This window comes from Canis lupus, chromosome 19 (genome assembly GCF_003254725.2).
Source record: "Canis lupus dingo isolate Sandy chromosome 19, ASM325472v2, whole genome shotgun sequence".
Classification (NCBI taxonomy): Eukaryota; Metazoa; Chordata; class Mammalia; order Carnivora; family Canidae; genus Canis; species Canis lupus.
Genome location: NC_064261.1, coordinates 35541597 through 35563818, shown reverse-complemented (window position 1 = coordinate 35563818; position 22222 = coordinate 35541597). Strand labels below are relative to the sequence as shown.

At 36.0% G+C, this 22222-nt stretch overlaps 1 protein-coding gene and 1 long non-coding RNA gene across 2 annotated transcripts in view; one reads left to right on the top strand and one right to left on the bottom strand.

The window, feature by feature from the left end:
* DPP10 (dipeptidyl peptidase like 10) overlaps positions 1-22222 on the top strand; it is a 1271598-nt gene that overhangs the window by 18901 nt on the left and 1230475 nt on the right. The gene's annotated exons all lie outside the window — the stretch shown is intronic.
* Positions 15-14298, bottom strand: LOC112648417 (uncharacterized). The gene is made up of 3 exons (XR_003129018.2): positions 14247-14298; positions 8934-9042; positions 15-126 (listed from the first exon to the last, which is right to left on the bottom strand). It is a non-coding gene; the product is annotated as an uncharacterized LOC112648417 (long non-coding RNA).

Sequence of the window (22222 nt, the reverse complement as noted above, 5' to 3'; positions counted from 1 at the left end):
TTTTTTTTCTCTCTTTTTTTTTTTCTTCTTCAGTTTTTGACTTATAGTAAAGAGAGTCACATTCGGCTGTCACCATGGCTTTACCCGCACCATTCATTCCTGGGGAAATCGCTTGGCTGTCTTGGCCTGTGTAGTGACAGGTTAGTCCTTGGTGGGCTTAAAGTGCAATGGATAAAAGCCATTCTCATCTCCTGAAATCCTCTTACAAACTATCCTCCAAGATGTGTTACACTAAGGAAAATGTCTTCCATTCCTTCCTGCTGATTATAAGTAGTGATATACTAGGATGATAACAGGGCTGGATATGAAAACAAATGAGTATCTGAAAAATCATTCCATTGCAACCAAATGCATTTGAAATGATTCTTTTTATCTTTTTTTAAATTCCAAGAATATAAAACATAAACTCTTACATTGAAATTTTGTTCTTGCTGATTTTTTTAACCCTTTTGGAGACTTAACAAAAAGTTCAGTGGTAGTCAACCTCGATCCTTTCTTATATTTTGACTGCTACTGACTTTTTATGTCTATAGACCTTTTGCATATAATTTAATATTGTTGATATATCCCAATTAATTAAGCTATACCCTTCCTACAAAAAGAAAAAGCTCATTTGTTTGAACTGCAGTAATTCTGAATGTAATGATTTAGATGTGCCTATTACAATGGCATAGTTAAAAAAAATAAGTACTGCTGAACAAATTCAGAATGTATACAGGATAACAGACTGTACATTTAAGCTTCTTACATAACAAACTTTTTCAAGCGATTCAGCATTGAGTATTCTTCTCTACTCATTAAAGACTAATTCTCTGTAGGTTTTGTGGCTTACTTTGTGTTACTAGTTGTATATGAAATTAGTAGAGCTGTATATTTTTCAGTAGACATCAACCTTTCATTAATTTAGAATGTCTGTTCCTTTAATTAATCCAAATTAGAGATTGTTTCTCCCCAAACAAAATACATCCTTACATCAATTAAATGAGAGTTTTTGATGAAATGTTCCCTAACAGAGTAAGTAATTGAGATATAATTGTTTGTAGATGAAAAATAACTGCCACTTTTATGGCAAATGTGAGTTTAATGCAGATGATTTCCATGATTATGGTGTGTTTTATGTGGCTTTTTATACCACTGTTTTGGAAGCATTCATAGTACCAGTTTAGGCAAAAGCATCTTAATGTTTGTTTTAGTGTTTGGCAACAAATACAGTCTATAAAATATGTAGTAGTTAATATTAAAAGCTCTTGCCAGATTGTAATATAAAGAGTTTATTCAATCTCTTTAAACGCATCAATTTAAAGCTTCATCTGAATGAGTTCTCATTTAACATTTGGGTTTCTTATGATTTTCACCAGGTGAGCTTGGATAAAGTTAGGAGGCATGTTCCCCCCGCGGCCCCTCCCCAGTTGGTGCAGCCTGCAAATGGAGGACTCTTATAAGGAGCCTGCCTTGTTCCTTCTTTTAGTAGGACCACTGGTGGCGGGCACCTGCAGGGCCTATAGGGCTTACTCAGTGAGCAGAGCATAAACAATGCTCTATGTGGGAGAGGAAGAGGACCAGAAATGCTCGGCTTACTCTTTTCTTGTCCCATTTGATCACCAGGAGGGAGCAATTTTCTTTATTATGGTTGCATTTTCTCAAGGTTGCCTTTAGATAGGATTTGATTACTTGCCTCTCTCCACCCACTCCCCTCTCCCATACACAACCTCACTCCCAATAATGATCAGGTTCCTTTTAAAAGTCAGGTAATACAATTCTTTATCATTTTACATTACATGCTTGAAGCAAGTGAATCTAGAAGCCTTTAAGTAAGAGACAGCAGCATATCGCTGGCAAGGGACCTGTGCGTAGGGAGACAAATAGTAGCTTTTCAATTTGGTCAGATATCTACACTTATAAGCCACCTAGCCTTTGGCAAGTTATTGAAACATTCTGGGACTCAGTTTCTTCATCTCTAAATTAGAGGATTAGAAACAATATATGCAAGTATCTGGTATACCGAATGTGAAAGAAGGTAGCTTTAATATTTAGATCAAGAATGGAAAGGGGGGCAGCCCCCGTGGCTCAGTGGTTTGATGCTGCCTGCAGCCCAGGGCGTGATCCTGGAGACCTGGGATCGAGTCCCGTGTTGGGCTCCCCCTGCATGTGTCTCTGCCTCTCTCTCTCTCTTTCTCTCTCTCTCTCTCTGAATAAATAAATAAAATCTAAAAAAAAAAAAAAAAAAAGGATGGAAAGGGGGAAGAAAGAGGGCGAGAGATGATAGCTGTGGAAGCTGAGGGTCTGGATAGGAGATAATGAGATCTGGACCATCTAAGACACAGGGGTCCTCCTCGTGAATGGAAAGAGGGAGGAACTGTGGGATTCATCCAAATGTAGCACAGTTGAAAAATAATGGCAACTGACTCTGCCAATGTCAGAAAAGAGGCAGTAGCAGAATGATCAAAGCAAACACATGTGGAGCTTTATTAGAACAGAACATTATCATGCACTACAAGGTAATTTTCTTTTTTCTTAAATACATATTTATTTTAGAATACTTTCATATTTATAGACAGGTTGTAAAGGTACAGAGAGTTTCCAAAGTTTCCAATTCATGTTCCCCCATTGTTAACATTGTACATTTGGTGCATTTGTCACAACTAAAGAACCAGCATTGATATATTTTATTAACTGAACTCCATACTTTATTCAATTTCGTTATTTTTTTCCTAGTGTTCTTTTTCTGTTCCAGGATCCCACTCCTGATTCCACACAATCAACATTTAGTCACATGTCTTCTCAGGTCTATGATGGTTTTTCTGGCTTTTCTTGTTTTTGATGACTTTGGCATTTTGAAGAGTCTGTTATTTTGTAGAACGTCTCTCAAGTTGGGTTTGTCTGATTTTTTTTTTTCATAGTTAGACTGAAGCCATATATTTGGGGGAGGAAAACTTCAAGCATGATTTGCTCTTCAATTCATATTATACCAAAGGCATATGCTATCAACATGTCTTGTAACTTGATGATTTTAACTTTGGGTAGTTATGCTCCATCTCTTTGAGGGGGGAATTATCTACATAAGTTATTTGAATCTCTTCTACTCAGAGATTTGTAACTTTCCTCTGGTTTGCCTATTTATTCAACCATTTATCTCTTTTGTATGTACTCATGAATATTTATTTTATATATTGGATTGTAATCCAATACTACTTCATTTATTTTGTTGCTCAAATTGTTCTAGTTTTGGACATTGGGACCTCTTTCGTGTCAGCTCCTGTGTCCCTTTGACACACTCTCATCATTTTTGCTTCTTGAACATTTTCTTACTTTCTGACACTATAAGACACTTCAGGCTTATCTTGTTTATTTCTCCACCCTGGCCCTGGAATTCCATTTCTCCAAGGAGCCCTGGTTCCTTTTATTGGAGAAAGATGTTAGAAATCAAGATCTGGGTGCCAGGTGTGCTCATTATTACTGGGGTATTATTGCTTCTAGGCTCTCTCATCAGAGAGTTAGGATACACAGGAGTATATATTAACCTATGTATGTATATATGTGTGTATATACATAATTATAAAAATATATATGTATATATAACTATTTCTCTACCTATATGCATTTTTTATAAAGATTTTATTTATTTATGAGAGACACAGAGAAAAAGGCAGAGACACAGGCAGAGGGAGAAGCAGGCTCCCTGCAAGGAGTCAGATGTGGGACTCGATCCTAGGACCTCGGGATCACGCCCTGAGCCAAAGGCAGATGCTCAAACACTGAGCCACCCAGACATCCCTATCTATATCCATTTATATTAAGTATATGCATCTCTATTAAGTATTTAAACCTGAGTTTATATGGAGGTTTCCAATCCTAATACTGTAACACGTAGATTATTATCGCTTGTCTGTAACCTTTCAACTCCAACAGTGACAAACCTGGCTTTTGGGATTGATCATTTATTTACTTACTTTTTGATTCCAGGTTTACATGTACTATGATTTCAAGAATTGTTGTTTTGATTATATGGTCTCATTCATTTGGGGAATATAAAAAATAGTGAAAGAGAATAATAAGGAAAGGAGAAAAAATGAGTGGGAAATATCAGAAAGGGAGACAGAACATGAGAGACTCCTAACTCTGGGAAACGAACTAGGAGTGGTAGAAAGGGAGGTGGGCGGGGAGTGGGGGTGACTGGGTGACGGGCACTGAGGTGGGCACTTGATGGGTTGAGCACTGGGTGTTATTCTGTATGTTGGCAAATTGAACACCAATAAAAATAAATTTATAAAAAAAAATGTTGTTTTGCATGCCCCTGAAAAATATTTGAATATCAATTAGAATACTCTACCAATTAAAGCGCAATGCTTATATATATAATTGCTTTGATGTCTAGACTTACACTTCCAGTCATTTCTAAAGTTACTTAGATCAATACCTTTTTAACTTACTCTCTTCAGTGAGGTTGGGTTATACTTTTAAAATATTTTTGACTCTTTTGTCACAATACACGTTCCATCTTGGGCTCTCCTAACCTGCTAGTTATCTTAAAAATTTGCATACATTAAGAGACGTTCTTTGTTTAGTAAAGTTCTATGAATTTTGACAAACACATAGAGTCACATATCCCTACAGTGCCATTCAGAATATTTTCACCACCCTTAAAAATTCCCTGTCACCTACTTGGTGGTCGTCTTCTCCAAATCCTTGTAGTTTCTGACCAGTTTTTGTCTATACTTTTGCCTTTTCTGGAATGTTGTATGAATGGAATTGTAGAGTACGTAGTCTTCGGATAGATTTCTTTTGCATTGTAATATGCACTTAAATTTCATCCATATTGTAGGATGGATTACTAGTTCATTCCATTTAGTGCAGAATATCATTCTCTGTGGATGTATCACAGTGTGTTTATCCCTCCACCTTTTGGAGAACATCTTGGTGATTTTGAATAAAACTGCTATAACATTCACACGACAGTTTTTAAGTGGACATAAATTCAAACCACTTGGGCAAATACCTAGGAATGGTACTGGTAGGACATATGGTAAATCTATATCTAGCTTTATAAGAAACTGAAAAACTGTCTTCCAAATTTCTATACCATTTTGCATTTTGACCAGCAATGAATAAGAATGCTTCACCAGCAGGATTGCTATTGTCATGTTTTTGTTTTGCTTTTAGATTTTAGCCATTCTTTTTTTAAAAAAAAAAAAGATTTTTATTTATTTGTTCATGAGAGATACAGAGAGAGAGGCAGAGACATATGCAGAAGAAGAAGCAGGCTCCCCATGGAGCGCACCATGTGGGACTTGATCCCAGGACCCCAGGATCACAATCTGAACCGAAGGCAGAAACTCAACCACTGAGCCACCACTTTAGATTTTAGCCATTCTAAAGTGCATGGAGGGACATCTTGTTGCTTTATTGCATAATTGCCTGATGATAAATGATATTGAACATTTTTTCATATACTTATTTGTCATTTGTATATTTCTTTGGTGAGGTATCTGTTCAGTTCTTTTGCCTACTTTTAATTAGGTTGTTTTCTCATTGAGACTTACTCTTCTTTTCTCTTTTAGATATAAGCCCTTTATTAGATATGTTATTGTAAATATTTATAAATCCGTGGCTTGTCTTTTTCTTAGCTATGTCCTTCCCAGAGCAAAAGTTTATTTTTAATTTTATTTTTATCCATAACTATATCCTCTACTAAATGGAACTGCTCAACTTATTTTTAGAGTCAATTACATTAATTTCTGTTATACTTCATAATTGCCTATTGTATTCAAGAGAATTGCTGCGTATGGAGTGGTACAACTGGTAATCTTAGTTTTTCCCATTTTGATTATAATGACAGCTGTGTCTGTAAGAGCTGCCAGAGGACATCTCTAATCATTGACAAACCAGGGGCCCCAGAGTAGAGGAAACCTATTACATTCCACGTACAGTACAATCATTCCGGACATTGCGCTCAGGGACCTTGGTTCAAATTCTACTCTTAACATTTTCTTGCTGTGTGAAAGTAATTTTTCTGAACTTGGTTTCTCATTTGTAGTGAGGACAATATCACCTATCTGTTTTTATTTTTTTAATTATTTTTTTTCACCCACTTGTTTTTAAGTGCTATTAGATGAGTGTGCATTTGACACTTAAACAACATGGATATGAACTGTGCGGGTCCACTTATATGTGGGTTTTTTTTTTTTTTACAGTGCTATAAATGTATTTTCTTTTTCTTATGACTTCCTTAATATTTTCTTTCCTATAGCTTGTTTTACTGTAAGAATACAGTATATAATATGACATACAAAATGTGTTAATCTGCTGTTTTTTATCAGTAAGCCTTCTGGCCAACAGTAGGCTATTAGTAGTTAAGTTTTTGGGAGTCCACAATTATATACAGATATTTGCGATGTGGAGGTTAGTGCTTATCACCTCCATGTTGCTTAAGGGTCAACTATATATAAAGTACTTAGCACATGGCCTGGCACAGGGTGAGCACTCAGTAAATGTTAGTTCATATCATTTCTCTCCTGTATCCCACTCTTTCTTTCAGCCTCTCCTGATTTTCCCTGTGGAACTGCTTACTCTACTACCCATTTTCATCTACCATTTCTACTATAGTGAAGGGTATGCCATTTTGAGGTGCTTTTCTATTCCCTTCTATACTCCAAATGGCTCAAGATGAAGAGGATTTCCCTGCTCCAGTGCTTCCTACTGTCATCACAGTTCTTGAACAGATCAAGGGAATATCTGTTAAAAAAAAAAAAAATCGGCAAGCTGTCCTTTCTCTGTCCCTCATTTCCAATTTATCATCAAGCCCTATCAATTTCACTGCATAAAGATCTTTTCAATCAGCCTACTCTATGATTGAAAGACTTAATATTATTAAAGAAATAATATTAAGAAGGACTTAATTATTAAGAAAGACTTAATATTATTAAAATGATAATTCTCCAAAAATTAACCCATAAATTTAATGTAATACCAGTTAAAATCCCAATATGATTTTTTGCAGACCTGACAAATTTATTCTAAAACTTATTTGGAGGAGAACATGTTTTGGATTAGTAAAGAAATGTATCAAAACATTCTATAAAGCCACAGTCATTAAAGCAGTCTGATATTGACTATATGTATTTTATCATTAGAAAATAATAGCAGAGGAACCCTTGGTGGCTCAGCGGTTTAGCGCCTGCCTTTGGCCCAGGGTGTGATCCTGGAGTCCCAGGATCGAGTCGCACATCATACTCCCTGTGTGGAGCCTGCTTCTCCCTCTGCCTGTGTCTCTGCCTCTCTCTCTCTCTCTCGTGAATAAATAAATAAAATCTTTAAAAAAAATAGCATAATAATGCATATACATGTCTTTGTAGTATGTTATATATATGAATTTAAGCATATTATAATGATAGTATTTCAAATTATTAGGGAAAAGATGGGATGTACTGAAAGTCTGTATCGTATGATAGTTGTGATCGTTGGTCCTGGGACCAGACTGCCTGGTGAGTCCTGGCTCTGCCTTTTCTCAGCTTTGTGACCTTATGCAGGTCATTTAATATCTTGAGATGTTATCTCAGTTTCCTTTTGTGCTAAATGGGAAAGGAAAACCAGTACCTACCTCAAAAATTTATGGTGAGGGTTAAATAAATTAATATAGGTGAAAGCTTAGAATAGATCTTGGCCCTAAGCACTAGTAAACATGAACTATTATTATTAGTATTGAAATACAGAGTCTAAACAGTTGTCTGACTATTTTGAAAAGCAACTTTAAGTCCTTGTTGATTTTATGATACAGATACATTTTGACTTTCTAAAATAAATAGACAATTTAAAACTTTGTTATGAAGGTAGTAAATGGTAAAAGATTCCTTAAGAGGTAGTCTTATATTTTTTATTTTAAATTTTTTAAAGATTTTATTTATTTGTTTGAGAGAGAGCAAGCACAGAGGGGAGAATAAGAGGGAGAAGCAGATTCCATGCTGAGCAGAGAGCCGATACAGCTTGATCCCAGGACCCTGAGATCATGACCTGAGCTGGACAGACACTTAAACAACTGAGCCATCCATAAATATACCATAATATATTTAAAAGAGATAGCCTTGTATACACAACAAAGATTGTAAACTCAGTTGCTTAGTGGGACCAGTGGGTAAATCATGGATGTAGACTAGGTGGTGAATGTGGTGAGACCGAGACTTCATAGCTCACATAAAAGAGAAAACTGCTTTTCAACTCCACCTGAGTCTTGTCATGCAGAAATGTGAGTGCATATTTTTTCAAGAGAATCTGAAAATCTCATGCAAAATCTTGTTTCTAAATCTTGATTTGAATTCAAATTTTTAAACGTTGTGAGGGACAAACACACAAGAGGATTTGCAGGTCATAGTTGGCTTATATTGTTTGCCATCTCAGACTGAGAATCTTTAGGGTAGACCACCCTGTCTTTCTGCCAGCCTGTATATCTCCAGCGAAGCTCTTGCAGTGCTGTCTAGATAATAACAGCTTAATACTTGTTTTTTGATGAATCAATTTGATTTTCTTCCTGAGTCTTTCTGATGCTAATCGATACTTTGAATCATTAATAATAATACCTCCATTTGTTAGCCATTTATTTTAAATTTAGGGTGCTCTTAGGGACTCCATATATACTCCTCTGATTGTTACACTATTTCATCAGGTTGTTTTCTCATTTTATAGATAAAACTGGAAGGTTAAGTTACTTTTCTGAAATATAAGCCTTGTAGCCAGGATGTGTAATACCACATGGTTTACGTCTGCCTTTTTGAGTGAATTTAGAGTTCTAAAGAAGTAATGAGAAGTTCATATCTCTCCAGGGCATGACATTACCCTGGCACCAGGGTTAGCTGGTGCTAACAGGGGGTGCTGACCACATCTTGTTCATCTAGAAAAACTTTTCCTAAGACCATTCTATTGGATGACCTTGTCAAGCTTACCGCTTAGAATGCAGAAAATATAGGATGAAAGAAGTCTTCCACTTACAAATGGGTAGCTTTCCAAATGTTCATTTGTAAATCAGTTGTTTGGAACTCAGAATTCATTTCCCTGCAGAAACAGTTACAAATGGCAGTTATGTTTCCCCTGAGGCTTGTCCACAAAAGACTATTTAGCCTTAATGTATCTGAAATAGTGTATGTTTGCCATGAAAATGTGTAGAAAATAGAGCTCTTGTAATTCTAGTAATTAAATAAAAGAAAAAAAAAGTAAAATTGAATGAGAACTTTAAAATGTATTCTGAATGCTGATGCAAAGGAAAGGAAAATTTACCCAGAGGAGGATATAGAATTCGGAAAATAATTTTGTTGGGATTTTAAGGGGGTTTCTGGACACTGTCAAAGCACTTGTAAAATTAATGGAACCATGTCCTTAAAATATCTGATTTTATTTCATGACTTCTGTATTCCCCATTATTAATCTTCCCATGATTAAATGCTGTTTCTAGTGTCCATTTTAGATAAAGACGAAAGATAGGAAAGAGAGTAGAAAAGATGATAAATGGAGAAGGATTTTTTAGTGATGCAGAAGTTGAGAGACACAGCAAAGAAAGAAACGTAAAGGTCATGCCCGTGTTTCCATAACAATGAGAGAGGTAGCCATAGCTCTAAACTATGGGCAGTGGAGAGAGAAACATAATTCTTGATTCCTCATGAACCTTTCTCTGAGAAATCTCTGGGGCTGTTGCTATCTTAGTCCATCATCTCGGGTATCTTTTTGATAATTCATGGCAAATGTAGGCTTGGTACACAATTGAGCTCGAGAATGCAAACACTTTTAAAATGCACAAAATATTTAGAATTCTGAATATATGTTTGAAAGAGGAGGGCTTGGACCTCAAATAAAAATCAATTTAGTATTTTAATGGTTAGGTTTTATGTTCCATTTTATTTAACTTTAAGCCAGGAGAATGAAAGGCAGAAATTTTCTGTATCTTTAAGATGGTCAAATGGTTGAATGGGAAGTTGAGGAAGAATGCACCATCTCCTGACACTTCCACAGTGTATTTGGAAACAGTCACCTGAACAGCAATGTAATGACATTGTAAAATGCACTTTCTGGTAAACACAGCTTTATTTAGAAGTAGAAAAAAGAGGAATAGTCAAGATCATAGGCCAAGAACAAACCAGGGTGAGGAAACTGTAAACAAGACTAAACAAATGGGCACCATGAACTGACAAGGGTAGACATGCATGAGATATTTCCCTTCGTGGGTCTCGCAAGAATCAGATGGGCTTCTTCCCCTGACTTCCCTGTCAATACGTCCTCCTGGGTTAATTGGCCAAGCAGACTGAATTCTCCTTGACCACAGAACTCACTCTGCATTCACAGAAACATCAAAAGCATTGTTGTGTTGCTCCAGCACCTGAGGAATGTTGTTAGGGCAGCTTTGTTAAGTGGGAATTTTCAACCCAGATGTAAGTAGTTCTTCTTTTTGTTGTTGATTTTAATCATTTGGAGTTGACTTTCTGGTTCCCACTAGGATTCGCTGTTGCAGTTATCAGTGATAGTAAAAAGAACCAAGAGTATGTTGCTTCTAAGAGTTTCCATCCATAACCACCTGAAGGAGTGTGTTCTTTTTGGCAAGTGAAATTAAAATCCATTTTCTATTCATTTCTCATTTAAAAAGTTACAATTTTAAGTCACCTTTCAGCCTTTTAAGGTATTTAAAACATATATTCATTTGCATTTTGGGTAATTAAAATCAAGTGAATTAAAAATTGACAAGATTAGGGCTCCATTACTTTAAAAATAGAAGGAATTTATATGCTCCTTTTGCATTTTGGTAATTAAAATCAAGTGAATTAAAAATTGGCAAGATTAGGATTCTACTTTAATAATAGGAGGAATTTATATCACATATGAGAAATTTTGTCTTAACCATAGTTTGGGTTGAGATACCCAATTATCCTGGTCTAAAGATTTCTCGGTTGGTCAAGTGGTAGGATTTCTAGACTATAAGAGTTCTCTCTTGAGTATGTTCTTATTGGTTTCACAGCGATCATTACTGTGGGATTGTAAACTACTTAATCATATTTCTCTAGAGAGGCTTAGGTTACTAAAAGAGAAGTCAGTTTCAGATTTCATCTCTTATTATAGGTATACCAGGATAAGTAGTCTGTGCAGGATGGATATAGGGAAGAGCAAATGGCCTGAGGCATAATAATCCACACCCCCACCCCACCCCCACCCCAGCCTATGCTGTCTTTGGTTGATTCTTCTCCAGCATTTCATTTGCTGTAAATAAACAGTGTAGACTTATCAGGCAATTAAAACAATCTTAACTGTACAAGTTTATGTATATCTATTGTATGGAATTTCCACATAAAGCTGCTGATACCTGAGAAATTACCAGAAACTTCATGATTTACTTGAGAAATGCTGGCTATATTCATATATGTATTATCTTTTTCTTTCTCTAATTAAATTTTTAGCTCCTTTAAATAAGGGACATGTGTTCTATTTCTTATATTTTTCTTTTTCCACATCTATAAGAGCCAGGATATCGCACTGCCACACACCTAAAATTGGAGTTTAAAACATTTCATTCAATTTTCACTTCATATATACTGCCTTATTTGCTAATTGCTTTATACATGCAAGTTTTACCATACTGGTTAGATTTTTAAGTACCTCATTGGTTGGGGTCTTGTTTTATAGTAATGGATGACAGTTTGCATCTCTTATTACTGTTTAGCACATTAGAGACACAGAATAGCTTCCCAACAAATAGTTGTCAGTCAAATATGGAAGCAAATAAGAGAAAAGAGAAAGCCAAACACTTTTAGATTAACCTCTTTGGCCTCTAAAATCCGTATCATTATTTCACAACTGACTATGTCACATATGTCTTTTTAAACACATAGCATATCATTAAGGCTGAATAAATAATGCTTCCTCAATACAATTATTAAGTGAAGGGCAATAAAAATGTGATGTTGGCAATATAAGTATTCTATTGTTACCTCCTTAGTTCTTATAAATTCAAAATGGAAACTAGTTTGAATTTGAATGATTTGGATTATTTTCCTGGCTAAGTCAAAAGACATTTGTTTGCTTTAGGCAGTGTAAAAGGTGTTAAAGGATTAGAGCAGAGAAAATTCCAGCATTGCTGTGCTATGAGATAGATTCCAGGATAATCAGGTGGAGCTGGGAACATGATTGAAAAACCTATCTCTGCAAAGTTTCTACCAAATTTCACACCTACAACCTCTCTACTTTAAAAAATGTTAAGAACTAATAGACATAAACAGAGATGATAAAGTATTCTCTGGAAGATAAACAGTATAATTGTATTAAATTTGAATGTGATATCAATGGATATAAAAGAATAGTTTCTTAATTAAAAAAGAGTTCCCTTTTTATAGGTTATAACTGTCATTTTATTCTTATCCTTTTAGGGATAAGAAGTAGAGATGAATTTCTTAACTATTTTGGTATCTTATGGGTCCCCTATTATCTGTTTAAATGGTTCTGCATACAATTTATGCATTGCCAAACCGTGAGAAAAAATGGAGTAAAGATCGACAGGTACATTTCAAGACCAGGAAGACTAAGGAATTAGAGGTTCCCGCGGGTAAGAAAAGCACTACAAGTCAAATGATTAGTGGAAATCAGAACTATTGGGAATAGGAATCATGTTAGACAAAAATCACAAAGAGTATCTAGTACTATAGATCAGGATTGGTATGTTGTGAAACTTGCACAGCATCAACAAGCAGTATCATCAAAAGAAGCAAAGCCAGACACCTGTTAACGGCAATAAAGTACAAGAAGGTTCCCCTTTCTCCACATAAGGGAAAGGGGGGGAACAGAATGAGTAAAATTAGAGAGGGAAACAAACCATGAGAGACTCCTAACTCTGGGAAACAAAAAAGGGTGGTCAAAGGGGAGGTGGGCGGGGGGATGGGGTAACTGGGTGAGGGGCACTGAGCAGGGCACTTGATGGGATGAGCACTGGGTGTTATACTATATGTTAGCAGATTGAATTTAAATTAAAAAATGTTTAAAAAAAGGCAGTAAAGTCAGATTTCATTCAGTCATAACTATTGTAACAGAGGAGAGACCTCAGTCTGACTAGAGGTCAACTCCACTGAAATAAAAGGTAGGATTGTTTAAATGCTGGGTATTCAGAGGAAAGGTACTGAGTGGTGTAAAGAGGAGATTTGGTTCATATGACTAGGCCATCTGGGTTTGCTAATTGGCACTTACAAAAAAGCACACTTCTTATATCATTATGATAGAACAATATGATGGAAGTTGGAGCAAGGTGCCCGCTAGTTAGGCCACTACCCTCCTGTAGGGACAGGATGTATGTATATGTAAGTAAATACATGTATAAGTAAATACACACATACATGCATACATACACACATACATCCATAACTACATACATAGATAGCAACAGCTATTTCCTTCAATGTTTGTAATTCAAAAAGCTGGATCTCAGGTGCCTGGGGAAGAAGATTTACATCTTAAAAGGATAGGGGAAAGTTTTGTAATTGCAAGCTTTCTGTAGTAACTGCTCTAATAGGGGGTTCAGGGGCCTGTTGGCCTATCCCCATGTTTTGGCTGAAGTAAGTAAATTTCCTGGCAGCATTGAGCTTTTTCAGGCAGGCGGTTTTTTTTTTTTTTTTTTTTTTAGGGGAACTGAGGTCATCCTAGGGACAGGGCCTTCAGTTGTTAGAAGCCAATGCTAAAGTTTGGTTAAGTGTCTTAGAGTAGAGGTTTGGACAGTCATTTGAGCAGTCCTTATAGGCTAAAGTCAAAGCCTAATGGAGAAAAACTGCTCAGGGGAACCTGAGTTGGGACAAGAAGAGAATCTTTTTTCGGTATCTTGGTGAAACCTGCTTCAGGGGCAGATTTCCCTGTTATACTCCCAAAGAGGCTAGGAATGAATACTCTCCTCCAGGACTTTGGAGGGATGAATAATATAACTGGTGTGAGTGAGACTGAGCAACTTGTCATCTTAGTACTCCTCCCACAGATTTAAACTGCTTCCCTAACCAACATTCATCTTGTGTTGTTTCAGAAGAGTCCTAGCCAGGAACAGAAAAAATGGCTGTCAGACTTTTATCTCCCCCAACTTCTAGTTATTTCCCAGAAGGGTGATGGTGATCTCTCCAGGGAGCAGAACATTTGGTACATTGTATTAGCACTGTGATGTGTTCCAGCATTATGGAAGGACGTAAAGCAAAATGTCAAAACTAGCTCACAAATAAGTTGCTGTAAAATCATATATGGGGCAGGTTTACCTCAGTAATACCGTACTTTTAATACTTCTCTGCCTTGGCTCGTGCCCTTCTGTTACCACAGCAACCACATTCCCATAATAAGACATTCCAACTCATAGAGTGACTCAGCACTCTCCTTTCCACATGTGGGTTGAAAAAGATGGGAGATCCTGTTGTAGGCAGTCTGGCCCAATTTTGGGTGGTGTGTGTCCCACTAGCTGAGACCTGTGTCAGTCCATGAACAAGTTCTGCCAATTGTACTGTTTCTTTTTCTTTCTTCAGAATAAAAATATTCAGCTAGGAATCTTCTGTGTTAATTCTAGACAGACTTGCCCCAACTGTACAGCTCCAGTTTTCTTTTTATTTGTAGCAGTGGGTAATAAAAGTAACATAAGAAGATGATTTAATGAAGCAAGTGCAGTGTTAGGTGTACGACAGTCACTGTTACTATAATTATTTACTTTTCTATGACTAACAAAATTCTAATTATCAATAATAATGCTTCCCCAGGAAAAAGTGCTTAGTTTGCGACAAGAGTATATTCCTACTTTTTTGGACAAATGCGTTAATTTGGAAACTTTGTTTAAACTAATGTTAAACCTTCAAAATACTTATTTGACCCCAGTTATCGTCAAATCTATTCAGCTAAAGTGGCTTGCTTTTCCTATAATGCTAATGTAAGCACTTAATTATTTCCATTAAGGTAAAAAGTTGTCATTTTTAGTTTAGGAACCTAATGAAATGATTGCAAAGATTCACAGATGTAGGTGAAAGTGAATTCATCAGAGGCTCTCAGAAATGTCATTAAAATGTATAGGATTTCTTATAGCAGAGAAAAATTACAAACAGCCCCAGATGTGGAATATTAGAGAATTTGTTAGGTAAAATATGATAAATCTGTGCAATAGGCATAATTTAGTCTTACAATTGATGGTAACTCTATAACTTTTTTGAAATGGAAAGGTGTCATGATACATTAAGTGAAAAGCAGTTTTCAAATTAATAATAAATACTGAAATTTAGTTGTTAAAATATACATATAATACATAGAAAAAATAATGATACATAGCTATAAAAATAGACACACATGCACATTCAGAAGAGTTTTCACACATATATTCATTGGCCTACACAAAATTCTGATAGTATGATTTGTGATTTTGTATGTGCTTCACTATTTTATAATTATTTTTCTACTAAATGCTTATGACATGACAACCAAAATAAAAAGAACAAGGAACATAAAATCACAATTTGTTTCTCTTGCCCGTTATGTTAACAAAAGCTTGGACAGCCCCTCTTCTGTTTCTGTGTCAGATCAATCCTGTATCTAATCATGACTAGAAGTGTGGGAACGAGATTTTGTTGGTACACGCTCACCACTGTAACCCTCAGGGTATCCTGTAAATAAAGGGCTCTATAGGACACTTGAGAGATTCTTAAGGAGGAACCTCAAATTCCAATGTTCAGAGGGATACTTATTATGGCTTCTGTCTTGGGACTAGAATGTATCCTGAGAAAGGAGGAAGTTCACCATAAGGTGCAGGAAAGACTGGTGCCATGTAAGTACCATGCTTGGCTCTAGGACTGAACTTTGGCTTTAATGGAAAAGTAGCTTTTAGCTGAGTAGCTTTCCCTTCCACTTGCAAGGCGTTGCCTACCATCCAACGGGAAGCTGTAATATGGAAATTCTCTTCAAGAGTTTCAAGTTCTGTTTGGGGCTGTGCTCCAGAAGAGCTATAGACCCTGAGAGATGGGTCAGCTGCACTCTGACTCTTGAAGATGAGTAGAAACCATTGTCACTCAGAGGACATGAAAGACTTGCCATGTGTGTAGGAACTTCTCTTTTCTCTTGTTTAGCTTTTGTTTTAGCTGTTTTGGCCCAAAAATATGTGGTCAGCTTAAAGAGTCTTAATTCCATGGAAGGAGAAAGGAGTCTGTAAAGCATTCATGCCAGCATCCCCAAGGACACAGATGGGTCCAGAGTCCCCAGTAGTGTGGTTGGTGTTTGTACACAAGGCTCTCTGGGACATGGATTCTTGATCTTTGACAGTGGTTGGTTTGTCCAGAAGAAATCAGGCTTAAATAAATATAGCACAAATCAGCCACAAGCGTGCCTGTTTTTATGTTTTCCCTATTACATTGTCAGCTTTTTAAGGTACATTTTATCGCCACATGCCCCAGTCTTGGTCCAGAGGTATTTTATAAATAGTTAATGAATGAATGAATGAGGGCAGTGTGTGATCTGGGATATTTAATGATATTTTAACTTTATAAATCAGGCCTCATATTGCTAGTACATAGCAACACTATTTACACCCACCTGTTACTGTCATTTGTATTTGAAAGCAACAAGCTTTATTTTCTTGTAAAGATAACCTTCGGTCTTGGGATTTTCATTTATTCAGCCTGATTTGGTCTCTTTCTTTCTTGCTTCCCTCCCCTCTCCTTTTCCTCGTCTTTCCTCCCACCCTCTCTTTTCCCCCCTCAAATCATGTGTATCAGAATCATATGATGTGATTGTTGATAATGCAGAATCTAGGGCCCCATCATAATCTGTGGATTTGGGATCTGAGCATCTGCATGTTTTAATGCCACTTCATCTGATTCTCATGGACGTTCAAGAGTGAGAGGCAGGCACCACTAGTTAATCTGTCTAGTGATATTCAGATCACAGTTTCCTTTGCTGACAGTATGAAAATGCAAGGTATCACTTAGTAACTTTTCCTGTTGACAACTTTTCCTCCTCTGAACATTGTAAAATGAAATAGAGGAGTGGAGAAGTAAGGTGAGAGAGGTGGGTGGATCAATAGAAACTCTTTCTTGTAAGGGTGACTTGACTATACATTGCAGTTGGAGTTCATTGACTTTGTTCAAAGAAGTTTTCCTGTTCCTCAGAGTGCTGCATGCTTGTTGCAGTGTATGGCTTTGCAAACCATCAGAGTCATTTAGAAGGGTTAGGGGTCTTTCTAAGTATGTGAAGGCTTAAGAACTTTGAATCTCTTGAATATAAGTAGTTTTCAGTGAATTGTTTGTTCTCTTGAGATAAGACAGTAACACTAACCACTGGAACCTACTATTCCTGCTTAGTGTTTTGAAGCCAGGATATTCTCAGATTCTTGATGTGCTTTACTCATCAAGGCTTTCATTTCCAATATGTGTTTAATAAACTTCTATTAATTTATCAGTCTTAAGTACAAAACACTAAAGAATGGATAACTATAATCACAGATACTATAAGGCTAAATTATTTTTTAATTAACTGAGTATTTTAAAAGAATACTCTGTGATATTGCTATCTTCAAGTACAAAGCAAGCATGAAAGAGTGAATATCAAATACAAATAGTTGCCAGAACTACCTTCTGATCCATTTCCTCTCTGCTAGAAATATGAATGACTCTCAGACTTTTTAGCTGGCTTATACATGGGACAGCAATGAGGCTGTTCAACCCTAAGACCTAAAAAAACAAAAACAAAAATAGATGGTGGCTCTTTTTGAAAACAGTGAAATTAATGTCTTCCTTGTCAAATACAGTATAAAAATAGCTGTTTTCAGCTTTATGTTTATATGAGTAGTAAGTCACCTAGCTCTGGTCCCTGGGAATTCAAGTAGGCAGTAAAGAGAGTAGCCAGGAGAGGAGTTCTCTGTGGGGCTGGTGATGAGTATTGTTTTCCTTTTTTAACCAAAGTGTAGCAAACATACAGAATGGGTAGGTAAGTACCTACCCCAATGAACTGCTCACAAATATGCATATTTGTCTTATCAACATGCAGGAAAAGAAATAGAAGCTGACCAGTACCCTAGAAAGAACCTCTCTACTCTCTTTTAGGGATTACTTCTCAAAAGGTTAACTACTATTCTGATTGCTAACATCATAGCTTAATTTCCTTATTTGGTTCTTTTTATAAGCAGGATCCTATAGAATCACTAAATAAGATTGATAAATAATTGTTGTGTGGAGTTGTGGTCCATTTATACTCAATGTTTTATAGTAGGACATTTTATAAACTATGATAATATACAATTGTTTCTATTGGTGATGGGCTACTGAATAGCATCTAGGTTTGGTCAACTAAAAATATTACTATTACTCAACTAATGAGGCCAGTGTTCCCCTGATACCCAAACCAAAGACAGCACGAAAAAGAAAGCTACGGATCAATATCTCTCATGAACTTAGACTTAAAAATCGTTAGCAAAATATTAGCAAGTTGAATAAAAATGTGTAAGAAGAATGATAGAGTATGAACAAGTAGGATTTATTTCAGGTATGAATGGTTGGTTTGAAAATCAATAAATGTAATCTACAATATTAACAGGCTAGAGAAAGAAAAATCATATGATTGTATGAATTGACCCAGAAAAATAATTTGACAAGACATAATGCCCATTTACTGCAAGACAATGATGTCAATGTATAGAGAGCATTATAAAAAACTTACAACTAACATCCTACTAAGTGATGAAAGATTCAGTGGTCTTACCATAAGATTGGTAGTATGGAATGAATATTCATTCTCACCATGCTTATTCAATGAACTATTGAAAAATCTAGCCACTGCTACAAGGCAAAAACTAAAACAAAAAAAGAAAAGGAAGGAAGGTAGGTAGGAGAGATAAAGCACACAGATTGGAAATATTAAAACAAACAAACAAAACTGTCCCTATTTGCAATTAACATGATTGCTTGCGTAGAAAATCTGAAGGACTCTACAAAAAAAACAAAAACAAAACCCTTATGGAACTAAAAGTTAATTCAAAAAAATCACAGGATGCAAGATCCTGGCATTTTAAAAAGTTGGTTTCTACAACTAAGAGTGAATATGTGGAAATTTAAATTAAAAGCATGATACCATTTACATTGTTCAAAAGGTTATACAGGTGCTCATTAAATATATGTAGAATCTGTGTGCTGAAAATTACAAAATATCGATAAAAGAGAAAATAAAACCTAAATAAATGAAGATATATAATACCATGTTCACAGATTGAAACACTCAAAATAATAAAGATGTCAATTCTCTTCAAATTGATCTACAGATTTAATGCAATTTCTATTAAAATCCCAGTTTTGTTGTTGTTATTATGTTTGCTGTTATTGTTTTACACACAGACAAGCTTATTTTAAATTTTATATGGAAAGGGGTAGCCCTGGAATAGCTAAAACGATCTTGAAAAATAAAAACAAAATATAAGGAGTTACATTTTCTGATGTTAGCTTATTCTATAGTTCACAAAACTCAAGATAGTGTGATACTGGTGGAAGGATACATAGATCCATGAAGAAGAAAAGAAAAGCTAGAAATGATACCACTCTAATATACCAAACTGATTTTTGACAAAAGTGCAGAGACTTCAATGGAGGAAGGACAGCCTTTTCAGCAAATAGTGCTGTGACCATGAGACATTTATAGGCAAAAAGAAATGAACCTCTTCCTCAACCTGTCACTTTTTATAAAAAACTCAAAATGGGTCATGAACTTAAATATAAAATATGTAACTATAAAACTTTTAAAAGAAAAAAAAAGAACATCTTTAGGATTAGGGCAAAGAGTTCTTAGATTGGGTACCAAAAATTAGACTCTATCACAGGAATAAGTGATAAATTGGACCTTATCAAAATTAAAACAACCAGACAAAAACCTTTTCCTCTAAGACCTTGGTTTAGAGGATAAATAGACAAGTTACAGACTTAGGAGAAAAACAACAGAAAAACCTTGCAAGCCACATTTCCAACAAAAGACTGGTATTTAGTATATATATAACACCCCCCAAATGTCAAAGGTACAAAACAAACAATTCAGATGGGCAAAGGACATGAAGAACCACTTCTCCCAAGAGTATATACAGACAGTACATAGACACATGAGAACATATTCATCATCATTAACCATTAACTAAATGCAGATTAAAACTGCTATGAAATATCACTGTACATCTATCAGAATGGCAAAAATAAAAATAGAGCTAGCACTAAGTGCTGGTAAGGATGTGGAGAAACTGTATCAAAACTGTTAAAACTGTTAAAACTGTTAAAAGGTGCAGCCATCCCAGGGGTGCTTGGGTGGCTCAATTGGTGGAGTAGTTGATTCTTGATTTTTCCTGAGGTCATGATCTCAGGCCTGTGGGATTGAGCCCTGTTTGGGACTCTGCAACCCAATGGGGAGTTTGCTTGGGGATTTTCTCTCTCCCTTTTCCTCTGCCTCACACTCAAGCACACGCATGCTCTCTCTCTCCAATAAATAAATCTTAAAAAAAAAAAAAAAAGATACAGCTGCTCTAGAAAATATTTGTCAGTTTCTTAAAAAAAATAACAGGTAACTATTATGTGACTCACAATTTTACTCTTGGACATTTATCCTAGAGAAATCACAACTTACGTTCACACACAAAACCTGTACATAAATATTCATAACAGCTTTACTCATAATAATCCCAGACTGGAAATGTCTAAACAACCGTGGTATATCCATACCGCGGAATACTACTCAGCAGTCAAATGGAATACACATGTTACAACTTGGATTAATCTCCAGAGAATTATAAAGCCAATCCCCAAGAGTCACATACTGTTTGGTTTTATTTGAATAACATTTTGTAAATGACAACATTTTGAAATAGAGAAGAGATGAGCGCTTGCTAGGAGTTAGCAGGAAAGAGTAAATGGGTGTGGTGATAAATGGGTACCCTGAGGGACCTTTGTGGCGATGGATTTATTTTGTATTCTTTTTTTAAAAAAGATTTATTTATTAAAGAGAGCGTGGGAGTGAGGGTGGCTGGGGGAGGGCCAGAGGGAGACGGAGAGATAGCCTTAAGCTGACTCTCCTGAGCATAGAGCCCGATTCAGGGCTCCATCTCACCTGAGCATCAGGACTTGAGCAGCTGAAACTGAGAGTCCAGGCTTAACTGAATGAGCCCCCCAGGTACCCCTCTGTTTTGTAGTCTGAACTCTGTGTGACTGCAAGATCCTACAGATGCAATGGAATTGTTCTTTGCAATTTTGTAAGTGTTTACAACTAAACACTTACAACATGCATAAACACATTCAAGTACCAGTAAAACTGAAGATATCCACCAAGATTTGCGGATTATAATAGGGTCAACATACTAATTATAATACTATTCCATAACTTTGCAAGATATTACAATTGCAGGAACATGGGTACAGGGGCCATGGGATCTCTCTGTATCATTTCTTACAATTGTGTGGGAATCTACCATTATTTCAAAGTAAAATTTTTTTTAAAAATAGTGTCAGCATCAATGTTGTAGTTTATATGTCTTAGTAGACATGTATTTTTTTTTTTTTTCTGTTGGTTGTGTATCTAAGACTGTAATTGCTAAGTTACCAGGTAGACATATCTTCAACTTTAGTGGATACTGCCCAACAGTTTTGCGGAGTGCCTATGCCAAATTACATTCAAAATCTAGTGAATGTTGGAATGAGACACACATGAGAGAGGAATAGTCTTAGGAAAATGACTGCTTTAGAGCTGGCTTTCTCATGTTTCTTACCCTTTTTCTTCCTCTCCATTCTCTATTAACTAGTTTTAATTTTATCAAGAAAATGGTTAATTTCCTGCTACCTATCTACCTTCAAAGACCGTTTGTTGTCTTCTTTTAACCCCTGTACTCCTTTGTGACATAATAAGTAATAAATTCAAGTATAGACCAATACCTTCTGCCTGGGGCCCCCAAACCATAGCCTGCAGACCAAGTTTGGCCAGCTTCCGTTTTTGTAAATACAGGTTTGTAGAAACATAGCCACACACATTTATTTACCTATTGTCAATGGCTGATTTTACAATGCAGTTTAGAGCTAAGAGTGGTGATGAAACCCTAGGGCTTTAAAGGCTAAAATATCTACTGTTGGGACCTTTACAGGAAAAGTTTGCTTACTCCTTTCTTAAAGCATTGCAAAACTCTATCATGTAATATATAAATAGAATTTCATTGTAAACACAGAGGTTTTCTTTTTTTTTTTTTTAATACCCT